Source organism: Mya arenaria, chromosome 2 (assembly GCF_026914265.1).
Source record: "Mya arenaria isolate MELC-2E11 chromosome 2, ASM2691426v1".
In the NCBI taxonomy this organism is placed as follows: Eukaryota; Metazoa; Mollusca; class Bivalvia; order Myida; family Myidae; genus Mya; species Mya arenaria.
In genome coordinates, this window is record NC_069123.1 from 11,862,883 (window position 1) to 11,881,261 (window position 18,379).

Here is an 18,379-nt window from a genome sequence, read left to right on the forward strand (position 1 = left end):
TGAATGAAGTTAATCGTTTCTTGTACATGTAGTACCTTTCTTGATTAAAGTTCTTGACTACTTGAAAGTCTTTCCTTGAATTAAGTTCTTGACTTCTTGTATGTATGTCCTTGAATAAAGTTCTTTCAAGAATTAGGTTATTACATACTTTAAATTCCTTTCTTAAAAGAAGGTAGTCACTACCTGCTTGTGATCTTTTGTTATTTTAATTGTTTCAACTCTAATCCCAACCAGGGGTTTGACTATGGTCTCAAAGAAATATTAAATTACTGCAAACATTAATGTATACACAAATTTATTAATACAGACTCACCTTAAGACCACAATAAACAATACACCAAAGGCTACCAATTAAAGAATAAGGTTTTAGTGGCAGGTTTGCGGTTTGGTACTGGGCTTGTCCATGCAGTTTTCAGCATTAGAAGAAGAGAAGAAATGGTGCCAGAAGAAAGCGGATGATTGAAATATCCTTTGATTGATGTATAGTGACTTTGTAACATCGGGAAGGACACACACACACATATGTTGAATGTGGTTATATTTGGAAGGACAACGAAATAAAAAAGGACACAGTCATATTGAGACTGTGGATTTGTCTTGAAAGACACAGACATAAGGTGACTGTGGTTATATCTTTAAGGACATAGACATATGGTGACTATGGTTACATCTGGAAGGACACAGCACTATATATTCAAATGAAACTACTAATGGCCAGACATGATTTTTGCTAGAAAATAAAAAATAGGGCTAAAAATTAAAAAAAGGGCTAAAACACTAACCCAAATTACTTTATCTATGATATACTAATACATCTATTTTATGCATCATCTATGATTCTTTTAAAATGTATACAAAAATTACCTATGGTCATTCACGGCAGGGTATCACAACTTGATGGTTAATGAAGCTTATTTGCGGGGTTTCTGAGCAATTGATACTATTCATTATGTTTCATTTTTGTTAGTCTATTTTAGTTCTTAATACATTTCTATTGATTCTAAAATTTCAAATTCCATCAAGTTAACAGAGCCCTGAAGTCCCTGTATCGCTCACCTGATCCAGATTCGAACTTGGCCTAAAGCTAAGCAATATAAACATTCTGACTAAGTTTCATGAACATACAGTCACGAATGTCACCTCTAGAGTGCTAACAAGGTTTTCCTATAACTTGACATAATGAACTAGTTTTTAACCACACATAACCCGGATTAAATATTGGCTTAGAAATTATTAATATAAACATTCTGACCAACTTTCATGAAGATACAGTTATAAATGTGATCTCTAGAGTGTTATCAAGCTTTTCCTTTTCTTATTAACGTGACTGGTGCCTCCTACCTTGAACTCGTTCCTGCATTATTTACTGCCTTTGGTCAATTCTTCAATTCTTTCACTGCCCATGGTAAGTTATGATATTGTCCAATGTTGGTTATATCGGCTTATACAGTAGGTTCTATCAGCATCCATGGTTGTTTCTATCAACATCCAGGGTTGGATTTACCAGTGTCCATGCTTGGTTCTATCAGCCTCAAGTATCCATAGTTAGTTTTCAGTACGCATGAAAGACTAAAAACAGAACATTTTGGTCATGCCATCTAGTTTTCCATATACCATGCTATGTCCTATCTAATCATACAAGTTCCTTTCTACATTATGCAACTAAAAGTCAACCTTTTAAGTTTAAACCACTTGTCCCCTAAGTACTTCCATGAAAGGCCAAGTTAAAAACAAAACACATGGCCTGAAAGAGTTTTATAAGGCCACCTTAGGAGCACTTCTGTTAAACAATCTGGCCTGTTGTTAGTGGAGAGTAGATTCCATTGATTTATCGTTATATAGTGAATCTAGCCCTGCATAATGTTGGCAAAGGTTAAAGCAATCCAACATAGCTTGAACAAAAAATATAAAGGACCTTTAAGTTGTAATTTATATATAAACTGTATACAATTACTGCATTGATTTACCTTTATCTTTTACTTAAGTGTATGCTGACCATCCCTGACTGTCACTGCCACCTATGGCCATCCAACCACAATTATTCTAAACCTTTCAAAACCTAAGGTTATTCTAACTAAAGATTGCTTTTTTGAAAATGCGCTTGTCCCCGCTATTGTGTGTTGGTATCTGAGAAAAAATAAATGATGAACATGAAATTTGTAATTTTGGACTGGAGATGAACCAAAGTGAAGTTTATTCAACCGTATTATATATTTAAGCGAAAAAGAGTTGTTGATTAATCCTGGAAAATGTAAACAAATTTTGCATTGTTTGAAGTTTCTGGGCGCAAGCGTTATTCAATTATTGAATGGAAACCATTTTTTCAGCTCAATATAATCATGACCGTGACCTTTGACCTACTGATCATAACATCAATAGGGGTTAAAGTGTTCTCGAGTTACTGAGCGGTAATCGTTTCTTCACATCAATGTCACAGCAACCTTGACCTTTGGCCTATTGATCTCAAAATCAATAGGGGTCATCTACTAGTCATGACCGACTAGCATACCAAGTATGAATTTCCTGGGTGCAAGCATTTTTTATTTATTGAGCGGAAACAAAGTGTGATTTTCAGACTGACGGTATTAAGTCAAGTATTAAGTTCCTGGGTACAAGAGTTCTTTAGTTATTGAGCATAAATCATTTTTAAGCTAAATGTCACCACCAAAATATCATTTTTTACTTGAAGATAATCTTGAACTTTAAACTTTTGATCTCAAAATCACTAGGGTTCACTTTCTAGTCATGATCAACTAGCATACCAAGTATGAAATTCCTGGTTGCCAGTGTTTTTTAGTTATTGAGTGGGAACCGTTTCTTCAACTGAAGGTCATGGTGACCTTGACCTTTGACCTACTGATCTCAAAGTCAAAAGGAGTCATCTACTAGTCGTGAACAACTAGCATACCAAGTATGAAGTCCCTTGGTACAAGCTTTTTTTTAGTTATTGAGCAGAAACCATGTTTAAGCTTAAGGTCACTGCCAACATATCCTTTTTTCCTGAAAGTAACATTGACCTTTGACCTTTCCATCTCAAAATCATGCACAACTAGCATACCAAGAAAAACAATTTGTCTTCACATGAATGGGGGAGACATAAATATTAACTGTGAGCTTGATGAGGTTATTTGGCACATTTTATTGTCACTGTTGAAAAGGGAGGTCAATATGGGGGTTTCTCTCAAATGCACAATGATATAAAACCACTTACTTCTTGCAATGCCTTAAGAGCTAATGCTACATAAGGTCATTAATTGGTTCTATAAACTTATTTATCTATAGGTTCACACATGCATTCTGGAAATTAAAGACACATTTGTGCTAAATGATAAAAAATAATGTTGTTTTCCATTGGCAATCACATTTATGACAAATTTGCAAAAGTGGTACCAATCTGAAAAAAGGCTATATTTCGGAGATAATTTTTTAAAACATTTTCTTAATTTGATATTAGCAGAGCACTAAAACTTTTAGGCTGATTTGGTATGTCAATTTTAAATTCAAACTTTTATAAGAGTTTGAAATGATACAGTCATATTGCTGGCTATTTACCAACAATTCTGTGTAACCGAGTAATTGCAATTATCACAATAAACTATAGTTTTTGAAACATCAGAATACAAATTATTATTGTCTTATTGCCTTTTCTTCGACTTAACCATCTTTATTAATCCGCTGACCGTTTTCAAGCCATTCCCTAACAAATCAGCTAGATATGACCTGATGATCTCTTTATTTCATATCGTGTTAGATTTGTATTGATCTTTATGCGCGTAGCTTTATTAAAAAAACGATTATTAGGAAAATTGCTATCAAATATTCGCGACACCTTTGCCGTTTCTAGCCAGAATATTGGGTCGCGGTCGCCCCCGCTCCTACATGACTACAATGGCACGATGGTATATAATCACTAGTAAAAATGTCAACTTGCCTTGTCAACGTTTACCAAAGTACATCAGTTATTATTTTGGAAAAGTCTTGCATCCTTTTGTAAAACAAACAAAACGAAGCTTAGGCAAAGGAAGTCTGGAAATTAATATGCAAAAGTTTACCATGCTGCTCAGGAAAATTATTTCTGGCTAGAGATGTTGCATTCACAGCTCTGCTGGTAAATCAGACTGATGCTTCAGAAGTCCATGTACACCCACAGCAGTATCTGCAAAAGGAGCGTAAAAATCTAGATAACTGCATACAGGGTAATTTATTTAAGAAGGTTTTATCTAGCATTGAGACATTCACAGTTTTGGTAAAGAAGAGGCCGATAAGGGCCTATGCTCTACTGGCATGGCTCTTGTGGTCATTTTTAATCATAAGCATGTATGTATGGGTAAAAGGCAACATACATAAATATTACATTTTGTGTTTGGGTTACCTGAAAACGTTGCACGTTCAACATCTCAGGACAGAAAGTATTGTAAGTAGATCTCTCTGCATAAACTATTTTACTATGTGCCAAGTAAAGGTCATCAAAAAATGCTTTAAAACTGTACTCATGGTCGAAATTTATGTAGTTTAAAAAAAAGAAGTTGGTCAAAGACACGGGTATCAGAGGACAGCAATCAAAATCAATGTTTAACATTAATGCTCATTTTGAACTGTGTTGCTTGTCATTGCATTTTAGTAACAGTTACTTTGACCTTAGGGACCCTAAACGCAATCTCATGAAAGGTATCAATAATATCTTCCTTCATACCAAGATTGATTAAGATATGTCAACCTTTTAATGTAATACTAATGTTATTCAGCTTCAACTTTTTTCTATTTTTAGAAACAGCGACCCTGACCTTGTATCTAAGGACCCCAAACACAAACCTATGAAAGGTGTCCATAAACATTTCCTTAATACCAAGTTTGGTATGTCAACCTTAACTAATACTTTAGGTTCAACCGTTTTACTATTTTAGTAACAGTGACTTTGACTCTAATTAGGACCCCAAACACAAGCCATGAAAGATATCCATTAACTCTTCCTTCATTTCAAGCTGGTTCAAGATATGTCAACCTTTACTAAAGTTATTTAGTTAAAACTTTATTTTTTATTTTTAGAACCAGTGACCTTGACCTTTGAAACCCAAAACGCAATCCAATGAAAGGCATCTTTAAAGTCTTCCTTTATATCAAGTTTACTCAAGGTATGTCAACCCTAACAAAAGTAAATATGTTTTAACTGTTTTTTTAAGTAACAATGACCTTGACCTTGACTCTAGGAACACCAAATACAACCCCATGAAAGGTATACATGAAATCTTCCTAAAGGTCAAGATATGTCTACTATTACTGAAATCGTTCAGTTTCATATGTGAGTTTGACGCCGCCTTTCTGCCCGCCCCAATACCGTCATTTGTCGTCACATAGTGAAACCTAGTTAAAAAGGATATATTTTCAACGTTTACAATTTATTAATTTGACGTTTAATAATCAGTGCATGACAATATTCTGTAAAACATGCATTTAAAATAAATGTGTATTTAAATTGGCGAGCACACATGCATTTGAAATATAAATGCAGTAAAAAACACTTTAACTTTGATGATTAGTTGAATATTTCCATATTTAAAAACAAAGTTTAGTTATTATTCAAACACAAATGATTTTTTGCTAATTGTCTATTTTTATTGTAAGGTGATTAGACACTCATAAATGTTTGTGGCCGAATGAATCAGATATTATCATCACTTACAAAATATGCACAAAAGGGCATGTTTACCTAGATAAATGTCTTAGGCCTAGAAAATATGCAATGAAAACGGTAGAATTGTATATTTTTTTGACAATGCCGATATACAGACATGTTTGTGTTCTCAATACGGAATTTAAATTACTTTCACGTAATCGGACAATTTATTTTTTATGTGGCTGCCAAATACATGGACTTTTGCATTAAAATAGTATTGTTTCACGTATCTTTGTTTTGAATATGAAATGCAAGAGTGATATTACCTGAAGGTGAATGTGAAATTTTAGCAAAATGTTCTTCTTGATATGCTTTTTTATTATGACTACGGTTACAATATTGAAAAGAAACCTCACTCAGGTAGAGATACATGTACATGTGGGTTGAATACATCTTCAATGTACCTTTAACATATCGAAGACTACCGCTGTTGAAACTTCTTTCTGTGTTATCATCTGTGTTTTAATATATCAGTCTACCCTGTCAGCTCCTTTCGATTCCATATTGTGAATCTGCAATGAAGGACAGCATGCATGGTTAGACTATGCATAGAAGTAAAAGAATCATATACTCTAGGGGAACTAGCTTGTGCATCTTAAATCACACTGTCTTATGGGAGAGTGGGTACATCTATGCAGCATTATTGCAATTGTATTAGTATTGGAGGATAGATCATGCCAACTCGAGTATGTGTTTACCACCATTTTGGTGGTAGTTTTTGGATATTTGAAGCAAAATGAACACAACAGAACTACCAAGAAAGATTCATAATTATATGGATTGAAATTTTATGATACTGGCACAATTTAAGAAATACAGTGTTTCTTTTACGCTATATAAATGTATATAGAAATCTTGTTTTTGTTTAACAAAGGTTGTAAGGCTAATTTCTCCACGTGAAAGGAAGTGATTAACAATACCCCTTTGAATACTCTTTTTTTCATACTTATGAAGTGCTGTCCAGATTTTCATTTTTCCTGAAATCACACCTTTCACCACGGTTTTTCTTATGGGTAAACTCAAAACGGAAGTATTTTAACTGAATTCCTGTTATTTGACCTTTTAAGTGTACCCAGTTATTAAAAATAACAAGAGCTGTCACAATATGTGACGAATGCCCCCGATTGTGACATTGACCTATGAACAAGGTCAGTACATGAAAAGTTGATCTTGCCTTTACATGTCAAACACATATGGCAAGTTATTTTAAATTGCCTCTAGACATAAAAAATACCACCCATACTTGACAACCGACACTGTTATGTTCTTATATATGCAGCATTCCATTGTGAATAAACACCCAAGTGTGACCCTGACCTTAGAGATAGGGACACGGGTCTGTCATGCGACACATCGTCTTGGTATGTGGAACACATGTGGCAAGTTATTTTAAAATCTGTCCATACAAGGGAAAGTTACAGCCCCGACACGACAACTTATACTCTATGTCCTTATATGCAACACTCCGTTGTGAATAAACACCTAAGTGTGACCTTGACCTTAGAGGTAGGGACACAGGTCTTGCACGCGACACGTCATCTTGGTATGTGGAACACATGTAGCAAGTTATTTTAAAATCTGTCCATACAAGGGAAAGTTACAGCCCGGACATGACAACCTATACACTAAATCTTTATATGCAGCACTCCGTTGTGAATAAGCACTTAAGTGTGACCTTGACCTAAGAGGTAGGGACACGGGTCGTGCACGCGACACGTCGTCTTGGTATGTGGAACACATGTGGCAAGTTATTTTAAAATCTGTCCATACAAGGGAAAGTTACAGCCCGGACAAAATAACTTATAATCTATGTCCTTATATGCAGCACTCCGTTGTGAATAAACACTAAGTGTGACCTTGACCTTAGAGGTAGGGACACGGTTCTTGCACCCGACACGTCGTCTTGGTATGTGGAACACATGTGGCAAGTTATTTTAAAATCTGTCCATACAAGGGAAAGTGACAGCCCAGACACGACAACCTATACTCTATGTCCTAATATGCAGCACTCCATTGTGAATAAACACTCAAGTGTGACCTTGACCTTAGAGGTAGGGACACGGGTCGTGCACGCGACACGTCATCTTGGTATGTGGAACACATGTGGCAAGTTTTTTTAAAATCTGTCCATACATGGGAAAGTTACAGCCCGGACACGACAACCTATACTCTATGTCCTAAATGCAGCACTCCATTGTGAATAAACTCTAAGTGTGACCTTGACCTAAGAGGTAGAGGCATGGTTCTTGCACGCGACACGTCGTCTTGGTATGTGGAACACATGTGGCAAGTTATTTTAAAATCTGTCCATACAAGGGAATGTTACAGCCCGGACACGACAACCTATATTCTATGTCCTATATGCAGCACTCCATTGTGAATAAAGACTAAGTGTGACCTTGACCTTTGAGGTAGGGACACGGGTCTTGCACATGACACGTTGTCTTGGTATGTGGAACACATGTGGCAAGTTATTTTAAAATCTGTCAATACATGGGAAAGTAACAGCCCGGACACGACAACCTATACTCTATGTCATTATATGCAGCACTCCATCGTGAATAAACACTAAGTGTGACATTGACCTTAGAGGTAGGGGCACGGGTCTTGCACGCGACACGTCGTCTTGGTACGTGGAACACATGTGGCAAGTTATTTAAAATCTGTCCATACAAGGGAAAGTGACAGCCCGGACACGACAACCTATACTCTATGTCCTATATGCAGCACTCCATTGTGAATAAACCCCCAAGTGTGACCTTGACCTTTGAGGTAGGGGCACGGGTCTTGCACGCGACACGTCGTCTTTGTATGTGGAACAAATGTGGCAAGTTTTTTTGAAATCTGTCCATACAAGGGAAAGTTACAGCCCGGACACGAGTTATTGAGCCGGACACACGGACGGACGGACGGTGCGATTTTAATATGCCCACCTTCGGGGGCATAAAATGATTTTAAATAAACAAGAGGGCCCTGAAAGCCCTGTATCGCTCACCTGTTTCCCTATTGACATGAAAAGAGGCATAATCACGACTTTATACAAAGGCGGGAACAAAAAGAAAAGCGACCCGAATAGCTATCGTGCTATATCATTGTGCTCTACAGTACTGAAACTTTATGAAAAGGTAATTCTATTTGACATGAAAGGTGAAGACTGGCTTACGTGCAATAACCTCCAAGGTAGCTTTCAAAAACATTTTAGTTGTATTATGACGTCATTTCTTGTTCGTGAAAGCATATATTTCACAAGGGAAAACAATAGTAAGCTGTATACATGCTCACTTGATGTTCGTCAGGCGTTTGATCATGTTAATTTTACAATTCTGCTTACAAAGTTATACGATGCCGGTGTTAACCCATATTTGTTAAAAGTTTGCATTAATATGTTCGAAAACGTTTATAGTTGCGTACGAACACAAGGATTGGTATCCAAATGGTTCCCTATACAACAAGGAACGAGACAGGGCCAGTGCTGGAGTCCATTTTTGTATCTCCTCTACATTAATAATCTTATGCACACAATTGAGAAATCAAGGAACTCGTTGACTATATTAGACGCCAGTGTAGGTTGTCCAACGCATGCCGACGACATGGTACTACTCTCGCTCAGCAAAAATGGCCTGAGCGAACTAATGAACATTTGTTATTCTAATTCAATCAAAGGACGATATCAGTATAATGCTAGTAAAACAAAAGTAGTTGTATTTAACGAATCAAAGTCGATGTTCACACGTAGTGAACGATCGTGGTATTTAGGAAGAGACTGTGTAGAAGAGACAGTTAGTTACGTGCATCTCGGGGTACTATGCGACAAGTATATGAACATAGATAAGAGTATAGAAGATGCATGCAGTAAATTAAGAAAAACCTATTTCGGTCTTACAGATTGTGGGGCATCAGATGACCAAAGTCTACACCCCCTAACCATGAAACATTTGTACGAAACGATAGTACTTCCAAAGGCTTTATACGGTTGCGAGGTTTGGTATAATATCTCAGTAACACAATTAAACTCCCTTAATCGTGTCCATAAACAATGTATTAAGTCGATTCAAGGATTTTCACGCGCATGTAGATCAGAAGTAGCACTAGGCTCTATCGGTATTTTATCTATTAACTACATAATAGACAAAAGAAAACTTTTGTTCTTCGGACAACTTTGCAAACTGGACCCCGCGAAAACCGTTAAACGAATATTCATATACAGACTTCTTGAATTCCTCGAGAATCCAAGTCAAATAACAGGATTTTTCCCCGACATATACAAAATATCATGCAAATACAATTTTTTGGTTTATGTAAACCAGTATCTAGAAAATGGCACGTTTCCAGAAATGTGTACGTGGAAAAACCTAGTTAAGAAATCTATCTACGAAGTTGCTAACGCAGAATATCAATCAAGGCTATTGAGTGAAGACAGTTTGCGTGGTTTTCTGTCTATAAATAATGAAATATCACCATGCATTATATGGAGGTTCAGTCAAATATATCGCGAGCAACTCAAATATTGCAGGACGGTGGCTCTAGCTTTAAGTAAAATTTTCAGTAGACCCTACGTTACTAAGTGCACACTATGTTCTGATCAAACGTATTTCATTTCAGAACATGTTTTGTTATTTTGTCGTTCGAACGATACTACTAGGCAGTGCCTTTGGCGAAAATTAAGTTTAATGTTCACAGTAAATCAGTATGACGAATTTTGTCAAATGCATTATTCCGAACAATTATTAGAAATGATGTCCGGTTTCGGATCTTTTACGCTCAGCGACCACAGTCGAGTACATATTTTCAAGACGGTACTACGATACTTACATTTTCTCAGCAAGCCACTGGCTCATTTTTTACCGCATATGTAATTACATGTACAATGTGTGTAAACATACCCTCTTTTGAAGTCTCGTTCATTTGGGTTGTTTTTTTGTTGTTGTTTTTTTTGTAAAAGTAACTATCTATTTTACTATGTTTACTTTACTTATAAATATCACTCCTTTTATATCATTGTCATAACTCTATCTAAAATGCAGGACAATGTGTAATGTAGGGACATGTCATTTATTTCCCATACTTTGTATTGTTGTGTACCCTGAAATTGATGTCATGCATATCATGTTCCTATTCTTTTCTATGTTATGATTATATATCAACTGTATATTCATGTATTGTATGTTATAAATATGTAATGCTCTCCATTGTTGGAGGAATAAAAGAATCTATCTATCTATCTATCTATCTATCTATCTATCTGTTGTTGATTGTTTTAGTATAAACCCAGTCTCAGGAGATAAATTAATTTTCTGTTTTATTTCAGGTTGTAATAGACAAGTTTATCTATAATGAATTTATTTCAGTGCTCATATTTTATTTATTTGATCTTATATATATAAACTGTACGTTTAGTTTTCTGAACTTGTAATTGCATTCAATGGTGTTTAAAAAAGATTCTTGTTTTGCGACTCAGATATGTGCACATGCATATATTTGTCACATTGTTTAGTATTTGTATGTTTCTTCCTTTTTGATGAGGCATTTAACATTTTATACGGTGCTAGGGAGACAACTTAAATAACAAACTTTCCCTTATGGGGGAAGTGTAATGGGGTGTTTTATTCATATGTTCATGTTAATTTATCATTGCCTGCTTGCGTTTAGATTGCGCGTACATTATTATATAGTGTGTGAGAGGGTGGTCAGTGTGTATGTATTTAAGTGGTCATTTTAACAACTATCATTTGGATAATATTAGAATTCATTCATACATGTAATTACCCGTAACATTCTATCTCTCAGGCATTGCTGTCCTGACACTTATTGAATTCGCATCTGAAAAATGTTTTCTACTTTTTTGCATTGTTGTTAAATAATACTTATTACACTGCTGGCCTTTTTCTTTTTTTAATTGGAAATAAAGAATATAAACGGACTGACCCATAATACTTGTATACCCAGACTACAGTTAAAATATACATCAGCTATTAAAGGAATCCTTTGGACTGAGTGGTGAAGGCATCAGTTTTCTTTTTTTCTTGCCTGTTCTGCAGTGGGTTTGCACCCCAATACAGCCAGCTTATTTTAAATACTTTAATTGTTGCTGTTTTTCTGCAATTTTGGTTTCAAAGAGTCAAATAATTATAAAATAAGTCTTCAGGTACATTTAAATTGATCCAAAAGCATAAGTGAGTCCCTTAAAGTACTTTAAGTACTTTAATACTACAAAAACTTTGTTTTATAAAAGTTTGAAAAAAAAACAAATTAAGAAAATGTAATCAAATTGGAATTTTAAACGTAACATTAATGGACAAAATTTAAAATATTTCTCACACATTAAAGTTTTCTTGTCTTAATACACTAACCATACAGGCATATTTGCTACCAATAGACAGAGCTTCAACTAAGCAATAACTAACTATTCAATTATTTGTATGGTTGGTTTGATTTCTTCGGCACATTTGAGTTTGGTTGGCCCTCAACTACAGACTCTCTCTCAACATCATTCCAAGAGAGCAAACTTGTAACTACAGACTCTCTCTCAACATCATTCCAAGAGAGCAAACTTGTAACTACAGACTCTCTCTCAACATCATTCCAAGAGAGCAAACTTGTAACTACAGACTCTCTCTCAACATCATTCCAAGAGAGCGAACTTGTACAATTTAATAAAACTTCCTTCACAATTATTGTAGAATAAATAAATTTTAACTTGTGCTCAGTCTTCTAACATTGTGCACAAAACAGTTATTTCACCGAAAATCCTTGTTATTGAGATAATCTTCTGTGCAGTGTTTTATTTCAATAGCTCAGAGACAGGTTACAAACAGTGACAAAAAACCCGATAAGAATTATAAAACAAGAATGTACCTTGTTGTGTTCTTTGACTTTGGTCTTGCATGCTGGTCTCAATCTCAGTGGAAGTTTTGTGAAACTCAAGTAGGCCACTGCCATCATAATTTCCATTTTAATTTGCCGCAGCTGTAGCTCCAGCCTGTAATACATTTTAAAACAAATTAATAAAATCCTAAAACAAATAAAAATGGAGGTGCATTTAACCTAAAGGTAAGTGATCAAGGAGCTTGAGTGAAAAATACTCATATTTAAAGCTGCAGTCTCACAGGTTGACAACATATTTCACTTTTTGTCTTGGAATGAGCCAATTTCCGCACATTGTCTGAAAACCAGTGATACAGAGCTGCTGACAAAAAAAAAGTTGGTACATTGTAAGTAGTGTAAGTATTATGACTACGAGGAATGTCGTATAGTGTAAGTATTATGTACGAGGAATGTCGTATAGTGTAAGTATTCCCGTGCCAAAAAAAAGCTCAGCTTTCTAAAAAGCGCAGCTTTAGCTTAGCTTAAGCTATGCTTTTCAAAAAGCTGCGTTTTTTTAGCTAAGCTATTTTGAAAAAGCTTAGCAAAAGCTGTGTTTTTTATAGAAAGGTTAGCAAAAGCTGTGCTTTTTAATAATAGCTTAGCTAAAGCTATGTTTTTTTCTCTAAATAGCTGCGCTTTTTCTTCAAAGCTGCGCTTTTTAAAAAAGAGCTGCACAAAAGCTATGTTCTTTTTCTCTAAAAGCTGAGTTTTTTTCTTCTAAGCTGCGCTTTTTGTTTATGAAGATGCGTTTTTTAAATCAAAGCTTAGCTAAAGCTGCGTCTTTTGACTAGGTAAAAGATTGCCTCTTATAAAAGCTGCGTCTTTTTCATATTAGCTGCGTCTTTTCCAAAATTAAAGTTGGGTTAGTATTTCTTTAAAAGACTAAGCTTTTCAAACAAAAGACTAAGCTTATCAAACAAAAGACTAAGCTTTTGGAGAAAAACAAAGGTTTATATTGTGAAATTCACTTTTCAAAATTTTCTTATTTATTTATAACACAGTTAAATAGAAATTCCAAATATTTTTTTGTGTTTTTTTTATTCAGGTGTCTGAAAATATATCATTTTCCTAAAATCCTTTAAATTGTTTTGAAAATGTGTCCCATCTCGTCAGGTCCTGATTATTCTATTTTTTTTTTTTTTATTTTAAACTAAAATTGAATCCATTTTGGTCAAGTTATTTTTTGTCTCTGTACATGCTGATTCGATTTAAAATAAGACAATTTTTGGCTGTCTTTGGCATTTAACCAGTGCCATTAAACTGGGTTTATGTTTAAACTTTTTGCTACTCAGAGCTAGTTTCTGTAGTTTTTGGCATAAATATTTTGGCAGGAACAGAAGATACATCTTTTTTTATTGGCATCCCTTTTAAAAGTGTATCTTTAGTTTTATTGATAATCTACTGTCATTAAAGAGTGCATTTAAAGTGTATCTTTTTACTAAGAAGTGCATCTTTTAGTTTAGGTAAAAAAAGTAGTATCTTTGTGTAATAAAGTAAACATTTATGAAATTACACACATAAATACAAGAATATGAATCAATCAAAAATCAATTAATCAATCAACCAGTAAATAAGCATTTTATTATTGATCAATATACCTTCAAACTAAAATAAAATAAAATAATGAAATAAAAAGAAAGCTTATTTTAAAAATAAAAAATGTATTATAATTTCTTATTTAAATCAAAAGAACACATTTTACTTATAGGCAAGAATCACTTGCATGTAATAATAACATTTATAGATTTATTATTCCTTAAATTTCTTGTAATGCCACTACCAAATTCTTTGTCATTTCCTTTCCAATTTTACAACATGCATGATAAGCCTGATCTTATCTGATTGTACCAAGGACCAATTAAATCTCAGCATTTAGGGAGCCAATTTCAAATCAAAGCTACTGGTAGCCATTTTGTTGGGATTTCATTAAAATAATTTTGATGATGTTTTAATTAATAAATGAATTCACACCAATTAAAACAAATTAATAGTAAAGGTATTAGTGAAGTAAAATAATGATCATTAGATCAGGTAAATATGAACTATGATTAGAAACATGACATACCACTATTGGATGATTTGTGATAAACTGACATGTGAAAGCACTCAGGTCATGGTATGTATTCTTTATTTCAGTTGTTAATTTCACTGTTATGACACTTGACTACTTGTTGGACTTTTATTTGTCAACTTTCAATCTAGTGCACATATTTTGATAAATAACAATGCTGTTGTAGATAGTAGATGGATGTAGGATTATTGGTCCCAGATAGCGTAAATCAACTATCAATATGCACTTGTTTTCATCCTTATATATATGTTAATATCATATTAACATATTAAGCTGAAATTGCCATACATATGCACACTAGCACCTTTGAAGCTATACAAATGATTACAGTGTTGGTTTTGGAGGGGTCATAAAACTGCCATCTGCCACATGGCTTACCAGTTATTGGAAACTGGCCAAATTGGGTCAATCAATTTAAGTTAAGTACTGATAAAGTCATTACTTATTTAAAATATGATACCCTGTTTTATTCCAGAGCTGTCAGGAATCTCTAGATTTGACAAAAATATAACAAAAGATCCTTGAGACTGTCATTTTCAAATTTGTAGCTTTAACAGTTTCATGATTTTCTATCAATTATTTTTGCCACTGAGTAAAAGGTTATTTTATTATTGCTAAATTTGACAAATGTGTACTTGTTTGTCTGTCTGTAAATATATTATGTCCAGTTACAAGGTGTCATGTTAAATTAAATATGAAATAATAAAAATATATGTTACACAAACTCATGTTTAGGAAATTTAAATTAAGCAAAATGTGTATGTATTTATTCAAATGTGTTCTATTTTTGATGGTTCAATATATTTATATATATATATATATATATAAATATTTTTGTAAAAATGGACACTTTTAATGCAGGTAAAATGCACCTGAGTGTATTTGTGCTATTTTTTAACACAGAAAAATACACTTTAAACACAGCTTTTTTCATAAAATTTGGGTGCAAAAGATTCCCTTTCAATCAGTCAAAAGGAAGTGTGTTTTAAGCACTTCTTTACTGAAGTGTGTTTAACTGCGTTTTTTAACACCAAAATGCGCACTTAAAACGCAGTTGAGTGCGTCTTTTTCTGGAAGCGTGTTTTTGAAGGTAATTTTTAGTTGCTTTTTGGAGATAAAAAAACGCAGTTTTTCCCCCGCACCTTTTAGTGCCCTTTTGCACAGAAGTGCGTTTTGAGTGCGTTATTTTACCAAAAAAAACATGGTTTAAACACACTTAGTGCATTTTTTTCTTTTAGTTCGTTTTTAAACGTATTTTTTTTGTTAAAAAACGCATTTTAGATACACTTAAGTGCGTTTTTAGTGCGTTTTTTTTGTAAAACCTTTTCTTCACCTGTGGTATTTTTCATGAAAAAAGGAGCTACGTTTTTTTTTTAAAAAAGCTGCGCTAAATTAGCTAAGCTATTTGAAAAGCTTCATCATAAAGCTAAGCTTTTGGGCCATTCACCATAAAGCTGCGCTTTTCATAATTAGCTAAGCTATTTTAGAAAAAGCTAAGCTTTTGGGCCAATGCCACCATAAAGCTGCGCTTTTCATAATTAGCTAAGCTATTTTAGAAAAAGCTAAGCTTTTGGGCCAATACCGCCATAAAGCTGCGCTTTTCATAATTAGCTAAGCTATTTTAGATAAAAAAGCTAAGCTTTTTGGCCAATACCGCCAAAAAGCTGAGCTTTTCATAATTAGCTAAGCTATTTCAGAAAAAGCGCAGCTCCATCAAAAAGCTAAGCTTTTGGGCCAATACCGCAATAAAGCTGCGCTTTTAATAATTAGCTAAGCTATTTTAGAAAAAGCTAAGCTTTTGGGCCAATACCGCCATAAAGCTGCGCTTTTCATAATTAGCTAAGCTATTTTAGAAAAAGCTAAGCTTTTGGGCCAATACCGCCATAAAGCTGCGCTTTTCATAATTAGCTAAGCTATTTTAGAAAAAGCTAAGCTTTTGGGCCAATACCGCCATAAAGTTGCGCTTTTCATAAAAATAGCTTAGCTATTTTGCCCAATATCACCAAGAGCTGAGCTTTTTTAAGAAATTAGCTAAGCTATTTTGGCAAAAAAGCATAGCTTTAGCGCAGCAGCTGTGTTTTTTTTTCCAGAAAGCTGCGTTTTTTATATAAAAAAAAAAGCTGCGCTTTTTCGGGCCAATACCGCTAAGCTTTTAGCTATGCTTTTAGCTGTGCTTTTAGCTCAGCTTTTAGCTTAGCTTTAGCGAACCTTTTTTGGCACGGGTTTTGTACGAGGAATGTCGTATAGTGTAAGTATTATGTACGAGGAATGTTGTATAGTGTAAGTATTGTGTACGAGGAATGTCGGTACAGTGTAAGTATATGTACGAGGAATGTCGGTACAGTGTAAGTATTATGTACCAGGTTTGTTGATTAACTGTGTAGACAATTTAGAAGTTTAAAAGCTGCACTCTCACAGATTGATTTTTTTGACAACTTTGATTATATTTGGTCATTAACATAAATAGGGACATACATCAATATTGTCTAAGTTTAATATAGTTTTAAATTAGTTTTGTTCAACAAAAAGAAAATGATTTACAATGAACAGACCCATGTGAGTGGGGCAGGTCATATTCATGCATCTGAAGAGGATGACCTTTTAATATTTGGCAATTAAAGTGTCTGCTATTTAATAAAAGCTAAAGTGACATCCCTCAAAAATTAAACATTCAAGACATGTTGTAAAAACTGCACAAGCCTATAAGCCTTGCACTGGTGAACTGCTTTCTTGTTTTTATTAAATTCTAGATTTTATATAGACAGGCTTGTTCAAATAATGTGATGCCAAGCACAGGTGTACACATAATAATTTGGTATTGTTTCATGAAGGAAAGAGCTTCTGGCAAAAATCATTATCTGCATGTTTTGGAGAGTGTAAAGGCTTCCGTTAAAGTTTAAAGTATATTACTCCCTAGATTAGATATTGGCTCATACTTCCAAAATTGATTCTTTGGATGTACAGAAACTTCCATAATTTTGAAGAAAACTTCCACAGTTGAGAGCTTGGAATTTAAAAATATCAACACCTGGTGTCAATATTACTTTGATGGTCACAATTTGAATCAGGCTTCAAGAAGTATGTATTTTAATAATATAAATCTCTGATTATGGCAACTTGCAAATTATTTGATTTTTTACTACAAGCTGAAAACTGCGAGAGACCTAAACTTCCATATTTCAGTAACAACTTCAAGTAATGATTGACAGGAAGTTAATACTTCCAGTTTCAAAGTCTTAAATATACACTCTTTAATACTCCCAAATTAGATTTACTACAATTAATTCTTTGTTTTAATATCCACTAAGGATGAATAAATGTTGAAAACAATTGTTCTTAAGAAGGATATGGAGTTTAATTTGTAATAAATGTGCATAAAATTAAAAGACTGTATTTCTACCCTATGCCACTATAGTAGATCACAGTAAATCTTTTAACTATCACCAATCATTTAATATTTTTTGCAATTTTCTGTTTTAAAATACAGGGTTACAAACTTACTTATCAGTATTAAATATTGTACATAAATGCATTTTTTAGTAAGTCGTTAAAGGTTTATCAGTAAAAATATATGTTTGTTTACATGTGTATATATTGATTTTGATTAAGAGTGTCACTTTAATGAAAGCCCTGGAGCGTTATCTAGAGAAATCACAGGAGTGGTAAGGATCATGCATGTCAGAAAACAAAAACATAATTTAAAAATATTCAAAAGTGGGTGTTATTTACTTGGCACTTAATATCACTATTTTCAATTCTAGCTTATCAAC

The 18,379-nt window shown here is 34.0% G+C and overlaps 1 long non-coding RNA gene across 6 annotated transcripts in view; it reads right to left on the reverse strand.

Moving 5' to 3' along the window:
* LOC128206678 (uncharacterized) overlaps window positions 1-18,379 on the reverse strand; it is a 46,720-nt gene that overhangs the window by 20,360 nt on the left and 7,981 nt on the right. For 2 of the 6 annotated variants that reach the window (XR_008256533.1, XR_008256537.1), the window contains exons 3-6: window positions 12,530-12,653; window positions 6,079-6,186; window positions 4,053-4,156; window positions 1,342-2,127 (exon numbers count right to left, since the gene is read on the reverse strand). This is a non-coding gene — a long non-coding RNA (uncharacterized LOC128206678). The remainder of the gene's footprint in view (window positions 1-1,341; window positions 2,128-4,052; window positions 4,157-6,078; window positions 6,187-12,529; window positions 12,654-18,379) is intronic. The other 4 variants (XR_008256541.1, XR_008256540.1, XR_008256534.1 and 1 more) reach the window with 3 other exon arrangements.